This window comes from Vulpes vulpes, chromosome 6 (genome assembly GCF_048418805.1).
Source record: "Vulpes vulpes isolate BD-2025 chromosome 6, VulVul3, whole genome shotgun sequence".
NCBI lineage: Eukaryota > Metazoa > Chordata > Mammalia > Carnivora > Canidae > Vulpes > Vulpes vulpes.
In genome coordinates, this window is record NC_132785.1 from 25,401,800 (window position 1) to 25,427,388 (window position 25,589).

Consider the following 25,589-nt stretch of genomic DNA (forward strand, 5'->3'; position numbering starts at 1 on the left):
CCATCCCAGCACATAAAATACTTTACAATGAGGGTAGTTCACAAAATTGAAGTCTTATATAACAAAAAACATATAACTCTGTTTCATTCAGAGACTTTTTTCATAAACTGTCCTTTGAAAATTAAAGTTTTATCCATTGACAGAGTGTTTTTTTTTAAGAAATTATTTCCTCATTATCTAAAGGAACATTTCCCACACTCATTGGCCAAAAACCTTAACATGATACTTTTCTTATTCACTTGCAAACAGATTCCTCGTTGTTTTTTATATGTAGAAAGGAGATATTAATAATCTTTTCCTGGTTATTTTATAATATTATTGTAATAAAATAAAATAATAAAGGCATATGAAAATACCTTGGAAACAAAAAAAGTTTCTACTATAAATTGGAAGATTAGAAGATTTCTATTGTAGAACTTCAAGCAATCACCTGGGAACGGGATTAGCAATAAAAAAAAAAAGCTTCACTTTAATGGATATTGTTAGTGAATTCCCTTTTAACTTGGAGGTCTTGAGGTTGGAATGTAATTTCCCTGCTTAGTGAGCCACACTGCAGACACAGAGGTTTCTGTTCTCATATAATACATGTATGCCTGAGGTGAAGAGAAATGTCACACAGCATCCAGAGGAGAAAAACAGATTTGAACACTGAAAAGCACACCCAGCTTGGTGGAAAAGCTTCTGCAAAACTCCTTATTCAGATTACTTTAGAAACTAATTCCCATGAAAACTCAGGCATCTGAACCTAAGTACATATTCTATGTGTCCAGTGGTCTGGGGCATAAATTATTTTCCCCCTGTATTAGTCAACTTGTGTAGCAATAATTCTATATAAAATCTGTTCTAAAATCCTAATGACTTACAACACATGCATTTGTTTTTCTTGTGCATAGACATATGAAGTGAGTACAGTGTCTGTTTCAGGCTGTAGTTCAAGCTTAGACCAGCTCTGCATTTTTTCATTTCAGGACCAAAGCTGAAGAAGTAGTCACTATTTAGGGTATATTTATTTCTTATGGTGCAGAACAGGATAGCTAGAATGCATGTCAAACCAGGCACATCCATACTAGCACATTTAAAGCCAGCTCAGCTTCCATTGAACAAAGCAAGTTATATGGCCACGACCAAAGTCAATGAGGCTGGGAATTATACTTTTCCTGCTGTAAAGTATGGCAAGAGTGAAGGTAAAGATAATTTTTTTTAAATGAGAGAAAGAAGGAGCATGCATGCACACATCTTGGGATGGAGGGGGCAGCGGCAGAGGAAGAGGAGGAGAGAGAATCTTAAGCTGGCTCCACCCCCAGCACGAAGCTATGGAGGGGCATGATCTCATGACCCTGAGATCATGACCTGAGCCAAAATCCAGAGTGATTGTCTGACTCTGAGTCACCTAGGTGACCCAAGAGAGAACTCTACATAAATAATACATCTGCTATGCCCTCACAGGTGAAAGACAAGTTAGTGGATTTGTGTACCCCTTACAACAAAGAAAAAGTCAAACCTGTTGTAAAACTTCCAGGATTTAAGAGGCAACATAAGTTACATTTGATAGTGAGTTTTTAAAAAAAAAAATTAGTAAGCAATCTGAAATGGTCATCTTTCAGTGGAGTCATTGGTGGAAGATGAGTCTCCACTGGTCATTTGAATTTCTTTATATTGTGCAAGCAAGGTACTGACTGCCCTTTGTCCAGGATTTTATTTTAAAGAATTTTTGTACAACAAACAATATTGGAAGATAGAAATAATGTCTCCCTCTTACATAAATCTCATAATAACATAATATCCTTCTTATTATTTATTACTTTTCAGGATTATACATGTAAATAAAGCTTGTTAATTATGTTGTTCAAATTATCTATACCCTTACAGATTTTTTTTGTCTGCATAATCCACTGAGAGAGGTATATTAAAATCATCCATTTGGATGGTATATTTGTCTACTTTTCCTTGTGATTACATCTCTTCTTGTGCTATGTATTTTAAGGATATGTCACTAGGTACACAAAAGTTAAGAATTGTAATATATTCCTGTTGAAATAAATGTCTGATATTGTTTAGACTTTCTTTAGCTGTAATAAAGATCTTTATTTTTTTTAAGATTTTATTTATTGATTTGAGAGAGAGAGAGAAAACAAGCAGTGGGGCAGAGGGAGGAGCAGATTTCCCACTGACCAGGGAGACAGATGCAGGGCTCAATCTCAGAACCCTGGGATCATGATCTGAGCAGAAGGCAGACACTTAACCGACTGAGCCACCCAGGAGCCCCACGATCTCTATATTATTCTTTTCTTCTTCTTTTTCTTGATAGTACTACATCTGAATTTCTGCAGCATCTGTTCACAAATTTACTTGTCTGGTTCTAAATTTCCTGTTGTTGTAAAGTGGCATAATAGTCCCCCATTACCTATGGGGACCATATTCCAAGACCCGCAGTGGGTGCCTGAAATCAAATATAGTACTGAACTATGTATGCTATGTTTTTCCTACATATATATACCTATGATAAAGTTTAATTTATAAATTAAGCACAGTAAGAGATAAATAGCAATAACTAATAATAGAATAAGTATAATATACTGTAACAAAAGTCATATGAATGTGGTAAATCTCTCTCAAAATATCTTATTGTACTGCATGCACCCTTCTCTTCTTGAAATGATGGAGATGATAAAATGCCTACATGTCATATGAGACAAAGTGAGGGGAATGATGAAAGCACTGTGATGTAGCATTAGGCTACTATTGACCTTCTGTCCATACAACAGAGGAACCATCAACTTCCAGACCATAGTTGATCATGAGTAACTGAAGCTGTTAAGGGAAACCATAGGTAAGGATGAACTCTGTTTAAACAAATACTGCAGATGCTCACAAAACATCAGGCAAATACTTATTTCCTGGCTGAGTCATGACAGTGACAATGCATTCCAGAATCCTGAAGTCATGATGGTAGTTTTTGATTCCCCAGAGTCCATAGGTGATAGAGCTTGTAGCTCTCTTGGGAGGTCAGTTCAAAGCTGTCTTGTTCTGGCAGTCATTCCTGGATTCTATACTACATCAACCAACAGTTTTAAACAATTAAACAATTGTTTAATTAATTGTTTAAACAAATTAAACAATTCCGTCTATCAAAGATTTTTCTTGTAAAACTATCTAGAGTAGATTCCATCTGTCATTGAAACTCACACAAATAGCAACTGATGTTATCAATTCTAGTGATTGGAACTTGGGCTTTATGTCAGGCTGCTCTTGACAGCAGCATATTAATTTATTGCCAAATAGAATGTCAGTAATACATACATGCCAATCACAAATTAATTACCTAAGTTAATCACTTGATGCCCCTTCAGCAAACCAAATGGATGCAGCCATTCCATGGTACTAAGAGAATAAGGACTATAAGAACGTAAGAGTGAATGGCTATTTCACGCATTGGAGAGTTTTAGCGGCTATAACATGATCAGCTGCAAGTTCTTAAGTAAAGACATAGTAGAAAACAGAAACTTTTTATGATCACCCTAAAAGAAAATCAGGGCCAGATGCTCTAGGTTGAGAAAATACAGAATATATTAAATTCAGAGGGTCTTCTAGTATCTTATGTACTAATTGGAGCACACATTGGGAAAGAATTGAAGACTGATATTGAGAATAATAATATTTGAAAGGATTTATTCGATGCAAATTACCCTCCAACTCCCACTCCCACTGAGCTCTCCATACCAATAGAAACAGGCCTTGCATACAGATCCTGGAGGGGCATTACTTCATGCCCCGCCCCCCATCATCTGTCAGTGACTAAAGGGCCCTTCATCAGAGTCAAATTCTAGAATGTTGTGTCCAGAAGACCAGACATTTACACACCATGAGAAATGCTAGATTGTGGTAAGTTATATTGGCAAAATAACTCAAAGCACTTTGTGGGAGTAATTTCTGAAATGCAAGACCAAAAAAAAAAAAAAAAAAAAGAAAGAAAGAAAGAAAGAAAGAAAAGAAAAGAGAAAGAGAGAACATGTTTCTGAATTCATTAAAGTTATTTATGTGATATATATATAATCAGACCTTGTGCTGTCCGCTAGAAATGTAATGTGAATTATATATGTTATTTCCTTTTTAGTTGTCACATAAAAAGTAAAAAAAACAATAGATGAAATGAATTTTAGTAATATATTTATCCAGTATGTCCAAAAAATTATCACTTCCAAACAAAATCTATATAAAATATTAAACATGCATTTTGCTTGCTTTTACTACCTCTTCAAAATCCAATATGATTTTACATTTATAGTATATCTCAATTCAGATACCAAGTTTTCATCAGAAATATCTGATTTATTTAAATATAACAAAACTTACAGTTGAAAAAGGAGATTTACATTCCCAAGATTTATCAAACATATTTTAAAAATTTCAAATACCAAAATATACTTTTCTATAAATATTTCTATAAATATTTATATCAACTTTAACAAAATTGGTACTTCAATACTACAAGAGTTATTTTAACCTAGAAAAAAAAGCATATAATTTTCAAAAGGAGTACTATAAAAGTTAGATAAATTCAGTAATTCTTGTGTCAATATAACATTATTATTGATTTATATAATGAAAAGTTTCAATTCAACATAAATTTGTGTACCTGTCTAGCTTAGACACAAATAAGCTCTTCTCTTCCTTGAGGTTTTAACTTTAGCTTGTTCATAAGCAGTATGATTTCATGAGTGAAAATGTAAATCACACTGCCATTTTTTTATTATTGAATATTTAGCAAGTGTTCCTTTTGTTCCAAGAAAATCTTGAATTGGAATGAACAGTATAATAAATCTTTGTAAATAAATCTTCCATGACTCACAAATGAGCGTTGGTAAAGAACACAAGATTGTTAAATTAATCATCATCTATTTTTTTTTAATTCCATAAACTAATGATGGTTCAGAACACTTGCATGTATATATATGCAAATGAATAATTGTGACAATTATATCCATCTGCACTTTTCATGAAGGTGGCTTCAGAAAATTGAGTACTGATATTTCTAATATGTAACATGTAGAAGAATGAAACAAAAAGGAGAATGTCAGTCTCTTGTACAGAATTACAATAAATCTGGATTTTTTTTTAATTTTTATTTATTTATGATAGTCACAGAGAGAGAGAGAGGCAGAGACATAGGCAGAGGGAGAAAAGCAGGCTCCATGCGCCGGGAGCCCGACGTGGGATTCGATCCCGGGTCTCCAGGATCGCGCCCTGGGCCAAAGGCAGGCGCCAAACCGCTGCGCCACCCAGGGATCCCAATAAATCTGGATTTTGACCAAATATAGGTAGAGTACTGTCTGATCTAAAACTATTTTTTCATAAATAGCTAAAATTCTTCTTTGAAAAATAAAAAAGATTAAAATATGTGTGTGTGTATAGAAGTACATCTATATGTGAGCACATGTATTCACAAACTTTACTTTTTTTATTCCACTAATGGATATTTCTTTATAAATCTGGAACCTCTTTGAGATAAAGTATACCCGAGATATTAATTAAGAGGATCTATTTTACTTTGGTGACTCTTCCTGAGTTAAATAAAAGCATTTGGAATTTTTAAAACTTTGATTCAATTGATTTTTAGTATTTTTAGAAGTCTTTGATTCTATGGATAATCCCTTTACCTAAGTCTTTAACTTCTACAAAATTTCAAAGCTTATAAAAAATAATTTCTTATCATCTCTATCTAAAAATGTTGTTTTAGAAACGCCTGAGTGGCTCATCAGTTGAGCATCTGCCTTTGGCTCATAGCGTGATCCTGGAATCCAGGATTGAGTCCCACATCAGGCTCCCTGCATGGAGCTTGCTTCTCCCTCTGCCTTTGTCTCTGCCTCTCTCTCTATTTCTCTGTGTCTCTCATGAATAAATAAATAAATAAATAAATAAATAAATAAATAAATAAATAAATAAATAAAATCTTTTAAAAATTGTATTTTATACTGCAAGTATACAAATCACTTTATAGCTAAATAAGTTTTCAAGTTCAGGTTCTTTTTAAAGCTTTTCAAATATTTTTGTTGGGCATGCCATTATGATTTCAGGAGAACAATTTTATTAATTATTTTTTGAGTATTCAAAAAAAGAAAAAAAACTTCTTATCAAATGAACTATGCTTTTGCTAAAAATATCTCCTAATATTGTTCACATTATTCCATTGATTTTTGTCTTTTTGGTTTTTTACAGGACAAACAGCTTTCTCAGTTTGTTCTACATCAAATTATAACTGCCATTTGTGGCAAAATTCACAATGTATTTTTTTCCAGTATCTTTTATTCTTTACTGTTTTGTATGTGGCACTTGTTTCTGCAACTCCACTTAATTATGCACCAATAACATGTCTCTATTTCAAATTTATGTTTGTCCATTGAAATTATTTAGAAAAATAGTTAATTACAGAACAGTTAAATAATAAAATTTACATATTATGAATCCTATATAAATAAATTATTTACTTGGCAATTATGATTTATCTAGATACCACCTGCCTGTATAAAATATTTAAATAAGCATAGTCAATGTTACATCAATGTATAAAAAACATCATTTAACTAAATCAGTCAACACTAACTTGATCAGTGATGAGTTCCTGCATAATACTAGGAACTAAGCCCCAAAGAGACATACTACCATATAATGGTTTCTTATAGAATGCAACAGTTAAAGGAAAATGTAATCCTCTCTAAACAATTAAGTTGTTTTACACAGAAAAAATGTCTTACAGTTTGTGTTTTGATGTGTAAATTGAATTAAATAAAATTAGACATTGAGTCCCTCTGTCATACTAGCAACTTCGTTCTTGTATTTAGTAGACTCATGTGGCCATTGGCTATAATACTGAATAGTACAATTTTAGATTGAAGTCGGTATGAGCAGATGAGAGAGGTTCATTTGTTTTCTCGTTTGTTTGATTAAAACCTGGATTTAGTGATGAGAGATGGCAATGGAGTTGAGATAGCCAAAGAAATCCAGAGTTTAAGAGGTGGGGACACTGGAGTTATTGAAGTTATTAAGAGAAGGAAGAGAAGAGAAAAGAAGATACTCCAATCATTATGGCAGTGGAAAATATATTGATGGGGGTGTGTCTATACTTTATAAGGCAGGAATGATTATGAGACATAATGCCATTGAAATGGACTTTGATTTGAATGGAGATATAGGATCCTGGAGTCTAGAGAACAACCAAAGCCTATAATTAAAGGAGGTAAGGTGGACATGGCTTTCATAATAGACAAGTATATAAGTGTGGCATTCAGAACTTGGTGAGATTCGTTCATCTTTTACAGTAACTAATTACTCTCTGGATTCAAAGAGAAGGGCAGCCTCAAAATGTCCAAAATAACTATAGGTCTACAAAACAGAAGCCTGACTTAAAGTCTCCTCCTTTCTGAAGGATCATAGCCCCCCAGTTCCTAGAGCTAAATCTTACACTTCCTCCACAGAAACATACAAACATTTAGAAGAATAACTGTGCTCACAGAGAATGGGAGATATCAATATTTCTCTAGTATATTAGAAACCTGCTCTTTGATGATATTAATTTCTAGGGAACCAAAACTCCCCTGTGAGACTCTTAAAACCGTTAGATCCTATGATAGATGGAATTCATGTCGGTCTGCTCATGGTACACTCAGTGCTTTCCTGGGAATTTATTCTGTGATTATTTGTACAATTCCTGTGGTTTCAGTTGAAATAGATATACTCAGCACCAGGTAGAACTTTGTCATTGCCTCTCCAGAATAGTGTGCTTCATGGTAAGAACAGATAAGTAGAATCTGCCTATGGAAATCTCCCTCCATACAAAAAAAAGTAAACAAAATGATACTGTATTCTTGAAAGAATAGCAGACATTAGTGCTACCATCAAAGATCTGAAAGATTCACATGGAGTATCTGATATTGCTTCCCAAATAACTCATCCATTTGACCTTTGTGGTAGACAGTTGGGCCTTGGGGAATGACAATAGTTATCGTAATCAGATAGTAACTCTAAATGCAGCTTCCATTTCAGAGCTAGAATGAAGAAAAGCAGTTGAGGCCTTGGCATCTGAAATGCTTTATATTGCTACATCAAGTGTATTTTTATCTCTTCCAATGAACAGAGAAGAGCAGAAGCAATTTGCTTTCATTTGAAAGAGCAAGTAGCACTTGTATATATTGAATTGCCATCACTACAACCATGCATTAACCAGCACCACCAATCACAAACTTTGATGATGACTAATTTTCTACCATGCTTCTCATACCTCATAATTTTTTTAAAGATTTTATTTATTTACTCATGAGAGACTGAGAGAGAGAGAGAGAGAGAGAGAGAGAGAGGCAGAGACATAGGCAGAGGGAGAAGCAGGCTCCATGCAGGGAGCCCAATGCAGACTCGATCTCAGGGACTCCAGGATTACGCCCTGGGCCAAAGGCAAGACGCTCAACCTCTGAGCCACCCAGGCGTCCCATACCGTATAAATTTTGATCAGATATTTTATTTTTGAGCAAAATAAACTAATTACTGGGCTGATACTCATGGGATTCACTGGTATTACAAGGCACCCTATCACTAGAAGCCAGGGGGTTCATGCAATGGCAGATTAGCGTTTTAATGACTCATAGTCACAGATGGAAGCCAATGATTTCAGAAGTTGTGGTACATGGTACAGTACTGTAGCATGAGGTATATGCTGTTACCAGAAGCTAAGTTTTGGAGCTATTTCTTCCATAACCAGAACACATGGGTCTAAGAGTGAAGGGATACTTCTCACTATAATTCCTAATGACTGCCATACAAAATTTTTGTTGCCTATACTTCTGACTTGAGTTAGGTCTGCTGAGATGTAACTCTCAGGCTCAGGAAAGAAGTGTTTACTAGGAAACCCAAAAATCATTCTGTTGAGTGAGAAGTTGAAGTTTCCATATTATTTATCTCATATAAAAAACAAATATTTATATATTACAATTAATATATAATATATAAAGTTATATATTATATATATTCTTTAGAATGAGTGTATATACATACATATATATATATGTGTGTGTATATATATATATATATATATATATATATATATATATATATTTGTAAGGAATTAGCCCACACAATAAAAAAGGTTGAAAAATCCCACAATCTGCAGTTAGCAAGCTAGAAACCCAGGAGTCAACAGTATAGTTCCAGTATGGGTCTGAAAGCCTAACAACCAGGAATCCTAGGCCTGGGAAGACCAACCAAATGGTGAGACAGTGATTTCTTTCTTCCTCCACCTTTTTTTCTATTTAGCCCCTCAACAAATTAGATGATGCCATCCACCTTGGAGCAGACAATCTGCTTTTATAAACCAGTGATTCAAATGTTAATTTTATCCAGAAACACTGTCACAGATAAATCCAGAAATAATGTTTAACAAACTATCTGGGCAGCTCAAGACACAGCCAAGTTGACTTAACCATCACAATGTCAAAGTTGAAATGTAAACAAACATGGAAACAAAAAAACCAAAATAGTATTTAATATATTATCATATACTTACCATAAGATAATTTTATGCTTTGGTTTCATCTCGTCTAGGATTCATTTTGAATTTAAAAAAGAATCGTGTTATCTGCGTCCTAGTTTTTGCACTTCATATGCCTAATACATTTCTAATAGATTTTTTAAGATCTATTTTTCTTTCCCCCTTTGTTTTCTTTTTCCTAGAGGAAACAGAAGTGACAATGTACATTTGAAATTACTGGCAAAATACCTTCATATATTTTTACAAGGCAACAATAATTTTAAAAGCTCTCATGTGAGAATCTTCTCTTCAAGTGAAAAATAAAATTAAATAAAATTTAAAAATTGGGGGGGGGGAGGACAACCAAACTACCTGAAAACAAAGAGACAGTTAGGCTGAAAACTAATATTAGATAGCAGAATTTCTGTAAGTGTTCAAAATTCTAGTATATTTTACCTATGGAGTCACGATAGAGTCAACAAGTCCCAAATCAGACTTTCTGTATTAAAAAGAGACAAAAGGGAGAGTCTAATGAGCTTCAACTCATAGCCACAGAGATAATGAGAGCAAGAGACCTTGGTCTGTAAGCAACAACCCCCTTTGTTTCACATTGAATACCCTCATCTAGTTATTAGTCCTTCCTCCCGTAATCTGTCAAACAATGAGGAACCTGAATTGTAAAAGGTGCATCGCCCCAGAAAGCAAACTAGTGCTGAGCCAGTGAAAAGGGGAGATGATGAGATTGACATTGCTGACACTGGAAATCTGGTGATAGAAAGATTAGTTTACAATCAAATTACTCTCATATTCACTTATAGCCAAATAAGTAAAGAGGCCACCTGTAAAGTATTTTCCCTACGAGTAATGGTGTGGAGACTATTATAATAAACACATGTTTTAGGCAGAAAGGAATTCAGTGGAATTTGCTACACATCCAGGTTGTTTAAGACGAGGCAAGATCCTCCTAAATGAATGATTCATCCATAGTAATGACACTAATTCATTATCGAGTTTCAGTTTATATCTATTTTCATTTTTTCCAATCTGTTGCAGTGCAATTGAAGTGGTGGTTTGTTGTGTTGTTGTTCTAAAATGTTGTTTTAAGTACATAATTTTACTCCATTTGTGCCAGGAAAATGCCCAAACACCTTCATTAGGAATAAAGCAAATCTGTTCCACAGTACTCTGAACAGCAGGCACTATATGCTTTATTGAACAGAAAAGCTTTAACAAACCTTATCTTGTACAATGTTCATTCTGCCTGTGTCTGTTTATGTTCTCAAACTTCCTGAAAATGTGGGTGCAACAGCAAAGTAGTGTTTAGCTACCCTACTCTCTTGGCCAGGTGGTTGATTGTATGGTTTGGCATATTTTTTGCAGGTGGTATACAAAATCATATATACCAGCTGCTCAGCCCACTGAGTAATACTTTGCTAAATGACACAGCCCCAGCCATACATAACAACATATAATGATGCTAGAATGATATCTTCACTAGATTCATTTAGCTCTGAAAAGAATTCTCTAAGAAAGACATTTCCTTGCCTTCATTTCTGTTTCATGCTGGGTAATGTTGGCAAGAATTATTCATGGCACATGTGAGCAATTCAAAAAAAATATATTGTAAAAAAACAACAAGGCAGCTTTGCAGAGGTGCGCTATCTGCTTGATGACTTGGCAAGCCGCCCCTGGTGCTTGGCACAGCACCCTGGCAGCTGGCACAAGGGATGTTATATATACTTGCCATTGGGCCTCTACTATGCTACTTGCTGTGCATGATCAATATCGACCAACTGCATAAACAACCGGATGAACCTTGTATCCGAGGGATAGCAAATAGCATTTGAATTATTTTACATAAATCTGAAAATGTAATCGCAGTTGACATTCCTATTAGTATTATATCTGAGCGCGATGATCATAATTGAGTAACATTAAATTTAGTTTATTGAACAGCAGTCCACTGCCTGCTTTACTGTGACTATGATCTGTGTAATGAAACCAGCAGTACGAAAAATTCTCTCAGTTGGTACACTTCCTGGACAGCGGCCAAAGTATTTATTGCTATTTATGCAATTAATGGCTATATTGATTCCTTTTTTCCCTAGTAAATAGTAGATAAGTTGTGCTATGTTTTCTTAGCTCTTCAAGGTTTGTTTCAGCTGTAATTAATGTGACTATAAGAATAATACTCAATTGTTCTTAGTAACTGGTTTTCATGTCTGCGGCATTTGCAACATACACATTGCTTTCTGGTTTGAGATGATTAAATTGATAGCAGCTCTATTGCCAAAATAGTCCCATATGCTGAAGTATGATTTATTAATGTTCAAAAATCAGAAGGTAAAACTTCACTAGCCAAAAGGCTGTGGTGGTTAATCATCTGTTCTTCCAGCTAATTCCATAATCCTCAATGTGACAATCAATTCATCATGCTGAAATAGCAAATTCATATAAATCATATTTCCAAGTTCTACATGCAGTCAATAAAATATATTGCACATTTCCCATAAATTATGTGTTATAATGTTAATTTATTTTTCAAATTAAAAACCTTAACTACCCTATGTGTTTTTCCATTGTGCCTGTAAAGTAATGAGTCTCATGCTGGCACATCTAGAAGATCACACCATGCATGGGAAAGGAGGTTTGAAGTCTTCTGACTCTGGAGAAATTTGTAGGGATATGGGTCACTCTATATCCTCTAAGACAACCAAATGTTCTAATATTCTTTTCTACTTCATTCCTATTCCTTACTGGCTAGAATTCAAAGATATTTTATTAGTCTATTTCCCAACAAGGAGGAGGTGGGTATAAGAAGGAAGGTCAGAGTTGGCATGATTTTGGGATTGCTGCTATTGAAGAATCCATCTCATTCTAGTGTGTATGCTCTTTTTTTCTTTTCCTTTATTTCAGGTCCTCACATCTATTTTCATGGTGGTAAACTCTACAACTCCTTTCTTTTTTAACTTCTACTCTAAAATCTATTTGGTGTCCATAATAAGAACTGAAATATAGCTAATATAGAGCTAATATAGAGCTAATATAGAGCTTTATGAGATCACACGATTCATATCCTTGGTTTATTTCTATAAGTAACAGAATTGTGAAGGGAAGGAGCTTTCTGCCTTTAGTAAGTACAATCCTTAAATTCCTAAATATGAAGTTTGTATGGCAGGGTATGTCAGTCTCAATTTATTTGATAAGTTAAACTAAGTGTATTAAGTTATGCAGCATTCCATAATCCTGAATCCTTTCTAAAGGAGGATCTATCTAAACACACTTAGGGCTAGGAGAGTCAGCAGAAATAACCTCACATCCAGCAAAATAGTCTGGATCATAGGTTGATTCCCCTCCTTCTTCTGTCTTTTGTCTGCTATTTCTTTTTTTTTTTTTAAACATTTTTTAATTTTTATTTATTTATGATAGAGAGAGAGAGAGAGAGGCAGAGACACAGGCAGATGGAGAGGCAGGCTCCATGCACCGGGAGCCCGACGTGGGACTTGATCCCGGGTCTCCAGGATCGCGCCCAGGGCCAAAGGCAGGCGCCAAACCGCTGCGCCACCCAGGGATCCCTGTCTGCTATTTCTGATAAACCCTCCATACCATGGTACTTTGCTTCTGAATTTTATATCAATTTTTGTCCTTCTAAACATAGCTCATCATTTGAGCTATCTGATCCTAATTCATCCTCTGGTTCAATGTCCTGGTGGTCCTTGGGCCTGACATAATCCCTCTTCATGTGAGGACAGCCCATGACTCAGTTTCTGCCAAGTTCCTTTATGAAAAAAAGCAATGCAGCCTCTGTCATACAGAGACTCATTTTGTTGACAATAAAAAAGAGGAGGACATTATTTCAGGCTCATATGCCCATCATTGACTGTGCAATGAGCATTTTTTGTGGTAGGACATTGCCATTCAAAAAATTGTGCTTTAATGCTAATAATTATACATAAGAATTTTTTTTTCTGGAAAAGAAAATGTGTCTTAAAGACAGTTTAGGGGCAAGAGTTAGGCATGGGCTGATAGAACAGAGCAGTTAGCATTCACTTGGGCATACTGAGATATGGACACTAACCTCTGTGATGAGCAGAAGGATGGAGACATTTGATCTCAGCCTGAGATAGAGTATAAGTTGATTCACAATAATACTGATTGAACTAGAATTGCCATAGACACAAACTCCTTACCACAGGAGGACTAAGTCTATAATAGGACAGGTTTTAAGCAGTATCAGAGCTGAAGCAAAACCATATCCCTTCATTCACAGATTCTTGTTCTTCCAGGCAGGCAGTTTTCATAAATATGGTTTCCTATGGATCTGATTAGGAAAGGCTAGGTATGCATATTTGAACCTCTTTCTCTCTTGCTCAAAACATTTCAGTGTCTCCCAATGACATTGATCCTAAGCTGTAAAGACTTGAGATTTCTTCCTCCGCTCCTCCACCCCCAGATTTCCAACATAACAAAAAGGAGGAGGAGGAAAATATAAAATTATACTGGGGCCAATGTTCTAAAGTTTCTTCGAATTAAGTTAATATTATTCTGAAATAGATTGTGATAACATGAAATGGAGATTGTATTCTCAAGAGAAATCATAAAAAAGTCAAAATTATATAGTTGAATAGCCAACAGAATACATTATTATAATAAAAATATATTTGCTACAAAATAAGGCAGTAAACAAGCTGCAGAAGAGCACTGAGTGTTATACTTACTATATGTTGGCATATTGAATTTAAATTAAAAAATAAAAATAAAAAGGGGTGCCTGGTTGGCTCAGGGAGTGATCCTCGAGTCTAGGGGTTGGAGCCCTGCATCAAGCTCCCCACAGGGAACTTGCTTTTCCTTCTGCCTATGTCTCTGCCTCTCTCTGTGTGTCTCTCATGAATAAATAAATAATCTTTAAAAAAGGGGGAAAAAGCCTGTTTGAGTATTCCAGCCCTTACCTATATTTTTTTGATGTTCCTGTACTATATTTTTTCAGTAATAAATATGAGCCATATGTTTATTTTGAGTCACATGAGTCCTTCTAGTGAATCACTAAGTTAGTGTGGCCATGAGAGCACCAACATAGCAAATGTCATAAGAATTTAATGATTTGGTTTATTATAATCAAAGTAATATGCTAAAAAATATATACCCCATAGAATTATTCATGATTATTCTTTTTTCTTCCATACTATTAACACACTCATATGAGGTACTCAAATTCACAGAAACAGAAAGTAGAATGCTGTTTTCCAGGGGTTGAGGAGAGGTGTTCATATAGAGGTATATAATGGTACAGAGTTTTAGTTTTGCAAGGAAAAATTAAAAGAAATTCTATGAAGGTATGGTGGTAATGGCTATGCAACAATGTGTATGTACTTCATGCAATGGGATGTATCTAATGCCTAAAAAATGGTTGCAATGGTAAATTTCATGTTATGTATATTTTATCATGATTTTTTAAAGTGACTATAACTTTTAAAAAAGTGTTTTAATACATAATGCTTAAAGCTAGTTGGAGTCACTCAATAAATGCTTTTCTTCCCTGTATTTAATCGCTTCTACCTCAATTTCAGTGACAAACTAGCTATGTGAACTAAGGTGTTTGAACAAATTAAAACTTCCCAAGAAGAACTGGTTCATTCTTGCTGATCCCTACTGATACGGGAGAGCTTGGTTCTTGTCTCATAGAGTCGAAAAATGAATCTCTCAGACAAAGGAGAGTGAGTAAATTGATAGAAATTTATTAAGCAAAGATATAGAGAAAGCTCTCAGAAGTGAGAGGGGTCCTGACAGGGTTGCCACACAGGGCTTATAGGGCTGGTCTTTTATCGAGAGCCAATCAGAGAACCTAAATCCTTTTAACATTATCTATTGATATCTATTGAGTAAGCACTAGTGATAACATGTTTAATGCCTTACTTCCTTGGGATCTGGTTATTTTTTGTTGGTCACAGATGACTGTCATAAAAAGACACCCTCCCCGTCCACACCTAGGGCAGGGTGGTCTGGCTTGTTCCCTTATCTCTGGTTTCCTTACATGTCAGCATTTTGGGGATTTTTGTGAGCCTGCTTCCATTGTGGCCCATTACCTAGCCCTGCTTAGCCCCATTTCCCTAACTCACTACTATTTCTTCCCTATTCCAGAACTCCATCCTCTTCCTGAGTTTACTGTCTAATTGCCCATTACTTCATGTGTCCCTAGGAGCCAGAGGGATCCACCTACAGCCATGTCCCTTTCCTATTTAAATATCTCCTTTGATGCCTCAAAGCCAGTTATAATATATTTCTATTCCCATAGTCTTGTCTTAAGACCCCTTATTATCTGGCCTCAAGTCATTACCTTTCCCCTTCTGCAAAACATATTTCCAATTCTGAACTTCTTATTCTTACCCAAGTATGTTATTCTCTTATACTTCCAAGCCTTCTTTTGAATCTCTATAGAGGGTTACTTTTTCCCCTTTTAATGACATGAGAGGAAGGTAATGTTTGTCAGAATATATTTATTGTTCAAGACCTGCTTCAATTGTCACCTCCTCTCTGAAGTCCTCCCCACACCAGATTTTTCCAGAATCAGCACTGACTTGCACATAATCTTACAAAAGCACTGGGTCCACTCCTCTTTTATAGTACCATAAGAGGTACATAATTATTTCCACTTTTTCCTCCTCCTTGCCAAGGGAAGATTATATTTTTCTACCAGGGTGATGTCAATCTTGGCATGTTATTTGGTCTGCCCAATGAAATATGAGTGGAATTGACATGTGTCTCTTCCAGGCAGAAAATGTGAAGTCAGAAATATTTCACAGAGAGGTTTTCCCTTTAGCTTGGGTTCTACAAAGAAAATGACAAAGAGGAGAACCACAGCCCAACTATGATGACAACCTTGTTGTTATAAATCACTGTGATTTGGGGGACATCTGTTATGACCTAGATTATCCTTACTGATACAGGCACTAACAGTGTTCTATTTTTTCAATTTGCCTATATAGTTGGCTCTTCCATGAGCTGCAGGGTATCAGAAATTGCTATTTATCTTTATTATTTCAGTGCCTCGCACTTTGTTCAGTTTGTAGACACTCAATACACTTTTTGTATGAATGGGGAAATAGATCAAAGAAGGGATAAAGCTTTAGAGCTACTCCAGTCATTATTGTTCTGCTCAATTATGTGGAGTTATTTTTCACTACATCAGAAATGTTGCTTACTCAGTATTCATACATAGAAGTGTTTTCATCAACTGGTTTGTTGGGTTAATGATTTGGTCATTCCTTGAAGAGACAGTGATTTAACCTAATAGAGATCAAAGCTACTGATGTTGCCTGAATTTAGATTAGATAAGTATTGCACCTTTCTAGTGTGTGTTTCGCCATTTTGTTTATGGAGTGTGAAATATATAGCCTTGTGCTGTTTCTGCACCCTTCATCCATGCATAGCCAACAATATACTTGTACGCCCCATTTCTGCTAACCTTGGCAAATTAGCAGAGGTATTTGGGTAATCAGGCAGTTGAGTGTTTGTGTAGTTTATCACTTTTTATGAAAAGGGAAATGTGTTAAGGAGGATTAAGCAGAAGAATAACTATCAGTGGCTTATATTTAGAATATTGCTGTAGTAAAGTGAGAGGAAAAAAAAGTGATGCCAAGCACTTTATTAAAAAATATTGAATTTCATTAGTAAGGTAATCTGACAAAACCAAACCATACAGTTGATTTTTTTTTCTTGTCAGTGAGAGAGGAGAGAAACATTTATTTTCCTTTTGTCTTTTATATTTTAGAGCAGGGGCCCACTTTTAATTCCATGTGACTAGCTATCTGTATTTCTTTTCTTTTTTCTTTTTTTTTTTTTTTTTAGCTAAGATTGCAGTCCTTTGAGGACAATGTTGACAGCTTTGAGCTGACAAAGAATCATTATAATCAGTGCTGAAGATATGAAATCACAATGAGAAAGAATTTATGTTTACAGTAGCAGGGACCACACACTGTGATAGTTTGCATTAGAAACTCAGCAGGTGTAGTATGCAAAACTGAATCACAGTAGAGGATTTGAAGACCTTAGGATATGAAAAGGTCATTTTTGTTCAACTACCTGTCTCCTGTGTTAAAATAAAAATAAAATATTTCCATCAAATTCTGCAGAAGATAACAAATTGTGTACACATGAACTCAACGCTTTCATAGTGTTTATGTAAAATCATATTTTATCTGCCTTAATGTCAACATCATTTGAGTGCCAGATACAAAAGAAGTTGATTAAAAGGATTACAGATGACACTATATATGTGCAGAGAAGAAAGGAATAAATTAGAAATGGTAGATATTAAAAATATCTAAGAAACCAAAATCAACTGTTCAATTGTTAAGAGGTAGATTGAGCTGTGGAGATGAAGGTGTGACATAGAATGAAAGACAGGACAAAACTATGCTTAAGTGATGGCATTCACTGTAACCACCGAGCGTAACGGCATCAATTCTACTCTTCATACAGGGCATGGGGAATGTGGTTATAGAAGTCCCTGAAAAAACTGTCCAGCAAATGAATTTGCATTCTTGTAACCTCATCATTCATCTGTTTTGAATGTTTGACATCTCAGTGATATTTCTCTTATCTTTCACTTCTTCATTCTTCATTAATGATTCATAAAGCACTTTTTATATTGAGGCACTAGAGAATCATGGAGGTATAGAATATGATTTCTCCTTTTGAGGAACAGGCGGAGCAATGGAAGAGATGAGCATATAAACAAAACTAGAGACTTTAGAGACATGGGAGCTGCTTAACCCTGCCTAAGCCGGCAAGGATTCACAGAAAAACTGGCATATGAGTTGAAGGGTTTTTTTTCCTATGGGTACTTACTTGCTGGGTAAATAAATGGGTCATTTCCAGCAGACAGAACATTACATAAAGTGCACAGAGAAAGCAGTAAGCAGTTCTCTGAAACTGGATTCCACAGTGTAAGAAATGGCTAAATGGAAATAGTAAAGTGTACATAATCCAGATGACTATATTCTGAGAAGTATAGGTTTTATCTTGCTTAATGAGGAGTCATAAAAGGGTATGAAGTAGAGAAACAATATTAACTCGTTGACAGTTTAAGAATTTGGAAGCTTTTTCAGAGGAAACTAAAAACTGCAGGTAAAAAGATTGCTAAACAGGCACCTGGGTAGCTCAGTCTGTGTCCAACTTAAATTTGGCTCAGGTCAATCTGATCTTAGGATCATGATATCAAGCCCCACATGCCTGTGTCAGGCTCTGTGCTCAGTGTGGAGTCTGCTTGTCCCTCTCTCTCTGCTCCCCCACCCTCCCACCCCCGCTTGTGCTTTCTCTCTCTCATATAAATAAATACAATCTTTTTTTTTAAATCACTAAAAATCTTATTCTCACTTTCTCTACCTTTAACATTTTCAGTCTTGAAAGTACTTTAAAGATACTCCTTTTTTTTTAAAGATATTGCTTTTAAAGTTCAGTTGCCTAACAATAGCTTAAAAGTATTATTTTGCTTTCAATAATATATCCTGCATAATAATTATCCAAGCTAAGATAAAATTGATAGTGAAATTTCTAGTGCTAGCCTTTTAGGAAGGTTGGTAAGTTCAGGTAACTAGCATCCAGAAACCAGCAGCACTAGGTAGCTTAGATGATCTATAAGATACTTAACTCTTTAGTCTTATTGGAAAATGAAGAAGTGAAGTGGAATGATGGCCTGGAATTATTTCTGGGCTATTCTAATTCTTTAGCTCATGGTTTCTAAAAAGCTACATCCTATCTTGTAGTACTAGGCCCTCAGGGATCTTTTACTGTCTTCCTTGTAGCACCTGTTGCTTCAGATGTTTAGGTTAAATTCCAAGCTTTGTTAACCATGATTATCAGGTAGACTCCAAAGTCCATTTAAGGAGTCTGCACTGGCCAAATTATGTCTGTAAATGTTTGTAAGATTATTCTAGTGCTGTTTTGTTTTGTTTTGTTTTGTTTTGTTATTATGTATTAAATAGTGATTTACCTCCATTAGGGAGTCTAAGTTCTCATTCTGACTACTTTCAGGAATTTACAGTATTCACATAGATACCCAACACCACACTCTCTTCAACCTGCCTATTGAATATCAGATTATTTAGTCTCCTGAGCCATTGATATATGTCCCTCTTCAAGAATTTGGCATATGTCACTTTTTCCTAAAAAAGAAAAATAATAATAATGAGAAATGAAAAATCTGAAGATTTTCACAACTTGGTTGGGAAATATTTAAAAACAAGAAAAATATAAACATGTCTAACAGTAAAAACATAATTATTAAGATGAGAGTTTTAATATATTGAAGACATTAATTAAAAATGCCTTTGAAAATCACAAATTCATTCTTCGAGTTTCTCCATTCTGATAGTTTTCAATCTGACACTATTCCTCAATGTGTTCCCAAGTATTCTTTTAGAGTCTTAATACATTATAGTTTTTAGACAATATTAATTTCAATCATCTGTCCTTATTTGCAATTAATGAAAGTAAATTTACTTTTATTTAATGGGAAATTAATATTTTAACAATATTCAAAACTCATTTGAAGTTTTTGTAAAATAAAGTGCATTTCTTATATTTAAGCAGATTTTTAAAAACACAAGTATTCTATGGTTTCATTAGACAAATCTATGGTCAATATATTTGAACTGAAAGGATGGTCGCAAAAATGATCTAGTATTGCTATCTGCTTTTGTTAACATATGTGAATTTCACATATGTTTTTATTCTGTCATTTAGCATCTACAGATCCTTATTCCAGAAGTCAAAATCTATACCAGATACTACTTGAAAAGAGTTCATTCTTTAATGAAACGAGATACAAATGAACACAAGTAAATAAAACAAAAACTTACATGTGAATGTCAGAGTGTTGTGGGAGCACAAAGATGGTTCCTTTATTCTTTACATTCCATTAGAGAATAAGGACTTGAAAAATAACTAGAAAATAAATCATCACACTTGTGGCAATGCCGACAGGGAGAAACACAAAGTGTTAAGAAACCGTTTAAAAGGAGGGCCAATTAAATAGTATATACATAGTACTTTACAATTCACAGCATAGTTTTACATATAACCTCTCTCTTTCTTACTCGACCGTTCATAACCAAGTGTCAAAAACTATAAGCACCTAACAGCCACTGATCTAGGTGTTAATACACATTATCCCATCCCTTTCCTACTTTAGATCTCTGAGATAGCCATTACTATCTCCATGTTACTTATGGCCAAATAGAAGACCAGATAAATCAAACAATTTGTCAAAAGTCACATAACAATTGATATCAAAACAGAGATCCAAATCCAAAATTATCTGACTGCAAAGCTCATTTTCTTCCCACTGATTATAAAGTGAGCAAGGCAGGCATCATTCTTCTATTTACAAATAAGGAAACAGATTTAGAGTAATTAATTTGTCCAACATAAATGAGAAGGCAAATATTTGAAACCAGGCCTTCTGACTTAGCATTTAAAAGACTTTCATTTCAACTCATTGGCTCTACTGTTTTGGTGTGCATGCCATATGTTAGCATTTTAAGTAAATTAATGAGGTGAATAAAAATTCAGAGAATATTTTCTTACTGTATTTTTCTGAATGCAAAACTATGAAGTTTCCCAGCATTTAATGTTCTATTACATTAGAACACTTGAAATTTTCTACTATTTGACCCTAGAGAATAGATGAACAAATCTAAGAGCAACTTCCCTTACTCACAAAACTGAATAATTAATAATCCAGTTCTTATCCATGACACTTCACAATTGATAACATGCTATCATGAAACCATGTTCCAATAACTGATAAATTCTCAAACTTAAATTACTGGCTTTCATGAAGAACAAATGAAGTTTTAACCTAGGTTTAAAAATTGTGAATCAGAAGTCATAGCTCAGTAGTGTGAAGTGGGTATCCATGTGAAGGATCAGCCTGGTGAGGAGCATCAGAGCCCAACAATGAAAGGGTTGTCCACAAGGGGCACGGTCTGGGATGTTAGTGCTCAGGTGGTGTGCTAGTGCCCAAGTGGTGTGACCAGAGTGTCCTCACAGCTAGATGACCCAAGTCAGAATCCAAGAATAGTAATGAGAGTATCCATTGAAGAGGTATGGTAGCATTTAAATACAAAATAATGTAATGACTGTGACCTTTGAATTAAAAAGGAAACCAAAAGTCCACACTTAAATAAGTAGATAAATAAGTAAGTAGTTTGCTGGTAGATACGGTCATTCCATAATTCAAAGTACTCCCTGTAAAACTCTTATGAATTGCCAAAGGAAAAATAGTAACTTCACAGTTCAAGAAGGTTGGGAGACAGTATATTATTCATGTGGTCAGAGTAAATATTATTAATAATGGGAAAAACTAATATCACCCTCCATCTGATAAAATGCAATGAAAAGAACCATGGTATCACATCTGTGGTATTCTATCAAAAGTACATAACCTAGATCAAACCATGCAAGCACTAAAGACAAGGCCATATTGAAGGACATTCTAATCTGCTTGCAATCTTCAAAAGTGTTAAAGTCATGAAAGTCAGTGGAAGACTGAACAACTTGCAAAATGATGTAGACTAAAGAGATAACGGCAGTTAAGTGGGGCATGTGATTCTGGATTGTATTAGGTCTCATCCGCTGTTGTAATAGATTATCACAAACTTAGTGGCCTATAGCAACTTAAGTTTATTATCTCCTATAGGTCAGAATTCCAACACAGACTCACCCCAGCCAGAATCAAGGCATTGGCAATGTTGCATCCCTTCCTGAAGGCTCCAGGGGAGGATCCATTTCCATGCCCATTTAGCTTGTTGGCAGAATTCAGTTCCTTGCACATGGCCCCCTGCATCTCAGGACCCACAACTAGATGTGATCAAAGTCAAATCCTTCTCCTGCTGCCATCTCTTACTCTTTGACCACAGCTGGAAAAGGTTCTCCACTTGTAAGAATTTGTGTGATTAGATTGGGCTCACCTGGATAATTCAGGTTAATCTTCTCAGCTGGGGGTCCCTAATCTTAATCACATTTTTCCACAAGGAAACATATTCGCAGGTTCCAGCCACTAGGATGGAAAATCTTTGAAGATGGGTGTGTGTGTCAGGGATGGGGAGATTTCTGCCCACCACATGCATCTTTTTGCTCGAAAGGACATTATTGGGTAACTTGGCAAAAATATAGACAGTTTTAATTTTTAAGCAAATCCCACTAATAATTGTGTGACTTTAGGCAAATGTACAGCCATATGAGACATACACCAAGAAAACCTGATCTTTGAAAGGGACAGGACAGTACAGAAATCTGTTTTGCCTTATGCCCATATTTTTGTAGTTGGGGTTTAAGCAGCATGAGCTAGCTAAGCTGTTTGTTGACACTAACTGCTTGGTTATATTTTTAGAATTCATTTTGGATTCATTTTACTCAACTGTTGTGCAGGAATCTTATTGTTAGAAGTAAGGTAAGAAAAATTACTACACTCAAACTTCTCTCCTACTCTCAATTTCTGTATTAATTAAAATTCTATATCTCAATTGGTGCAGTTTAAATAATGAACTTGAATACAAAATTCCTGAATAAAAGTATATTAAATCAGGAATAAACTTTGATTGCTTTCTTCTATTTAACGTTTTAGTTACTGTATCAATATAAGAGAATAGTAACTCCTTCAGAGTAGCGGGTCTTTACTTTTTTTTTTATGATTTGTGTTAGCTATTTACATTGGAAATTCATTTACAGGCAAGAACAGTTTGACTAATCCCAATTTTCACTGTATTTTGCCTACTGAAAAAGAAATCAGGTCAAAACCCCCAGAAGAATAAAGTAATTAACTTGAATATCACTTTGGATCAGTTTTGCTAATACAGGTGCCCTGTAAATAATGCATGCTTTCTTTAAAGCGATCAAACTAATAATGAATAAAGTAGAATATGATCCATTTATGGGCATGTAAATTGGTGACCATGTCTGGGAGTGTTTCATGTGTGGGGTGTGTGTGTGTAATATAATTATTACAATTATATGCTGACAAATATTATAAATATCTAATTTCTGAATCTGGAGGGGCTTATTCTTAATTGCTTCAAATCATTAACAAAAATTAAATAAAACATCTATTATTATAAAAATAACTTGCTATTCACCAGGTAAAGATAACTTAGAACAATTTGCTTCCCATTCTCTGATTTGAATCTAAATTTTTGTGTAAGACAATACACAAATCGGGATCCCTGGGTGGCGCAGCGGTTTGGCGCCTGCCTTTGGCCCAGGGCGCCATCCTGGAGACCCGGGATCGAATCCCACATCGGGCTCCCGGTGCATGGAGCCTGCTTCTCCCTCTGCCTGTGTCTCTGCCTCTTTCTCTCTCTGACTATCATAAATAAATAAAAATTAAAAAAAAAAAGACAATACACAAATCATTCATTAATATTTTATACTTTGCCTTTTTTAGCTTTTAAATATTTACAAGACATTGTATTCCAAAAATATTAATTTCACTTTATTCCAAAAATATTAATTTCAAAAGTCATACTAGAACCACAGGAAAATAGAGTAAAAAAAAATACACTGCAAAGATTAAATGATTTACTTGATGTTACAGTCAATAAACAATTGCATCGATAAAAGTATTGAAGTTTTCTTTTTTTTTTAAGATTTTATTTATTCATTCATGAGAGACACAGAGAGAGAGAGAGGCAGAGACACAGGCAGAGGGAGAAGCAGGCTCCAGGCAGGAAGCCTGATGTGGGACTCATTCCCAGCACCCTGGGAACATGCCCTGAGCCGAAGGAACACTCTTAACTGCTGAGCCACACAGGCATCCCGAAGTTTTCATTTTTAATATTGTATTTAAATTCAATCTGCCAACATACGGTATAACACCCAGTGGTCATCTCATCAGGTGCCCTCTTTAGTTCCCATCACCCAGTTACCCCATCCTCCCACCAACCTCCCCTTCTGCAACCCTTTGTTTCCCAGAGTTAGCAGTGTCTCATGGTTTGTCTTCCTCTCCAATGTTTCCCCACTCAGTTCCCCCTCTTCCCTGTGGTCCCTTTCACTATTTCTTACATTCCACATATGAGTGAAACCATATGATAATTGTCTTTCTCTCATTGAGTTATTTCACTCATAGCATAATATTCCATCCCAATCTTTTTTCTACTAAATTATAAGATGATTAACTGAAAATCTGAATGCAGAAACTTTAGCCAAACTTTCTATACAAGTAGCAAATTAATTTAGAAAATGTATTTTCCATTTAAATATTCAAATGTTTTGGATCATTTTTTGTTAGCATGGTTTTATTGAAATTTTGACTATGGTATATTTTAATTTTTTTTAAAATGTGGTCTCTCCTTTACTCTGATTGAAACCATCAAGAATTATAAAATCACAAATGTTTAAAAAAGAGTAAAATACCTAATTTTATTTTGTTCATATTTCATGATCTCTTTTTCAATTGGTGGCACTAAAGTAATTACATTACTATTAGGAAATAAAAGACCTTTGTTGGCTCTTTGGTTCTAGATAATAAGCTCCTGTGTATTTACTTGTGTGGTATTTAGTGCCACTTTCATTTTGTATCACTTGGATGATCCTCATTGTCTATGACATTCTCTATGAACAAGCAAGAGAGTTACTTCATTCTAACGGGACATAAGTGCCTTAAAGAATTAATGCACTTTATCTTACACATTGATGGATCGAGGAAATAATAAATTTAGTAAATATTTACCAGACATAAACAAGTTATTGCCAAGGAAATAATTTTAAACCACTGCAGTTCCTTTTTGCCATTTCTCCCCAGATATTTATGATTCAGAAGAAAGACAATTAGAGATAAAATTGGAAAAGTAAAGAAGGGGTAAAAATAAGGGCAGATTTTAAAATGGCTTAATGGATAGACATGCATAGAATAACTGCGGGTGGTAAGAGAGTGATAGAGAAATAATTTGAAGTAATATCGGAACGAAAGATCAGCCAAACGTAGAAAATAACTTGAATGTGTCAGTAGGGATTGCAAGAAATATTTCTTGAGATTATGAATCAAATTCCTTTAAAAATTTGTTTTAACTATTGCAGG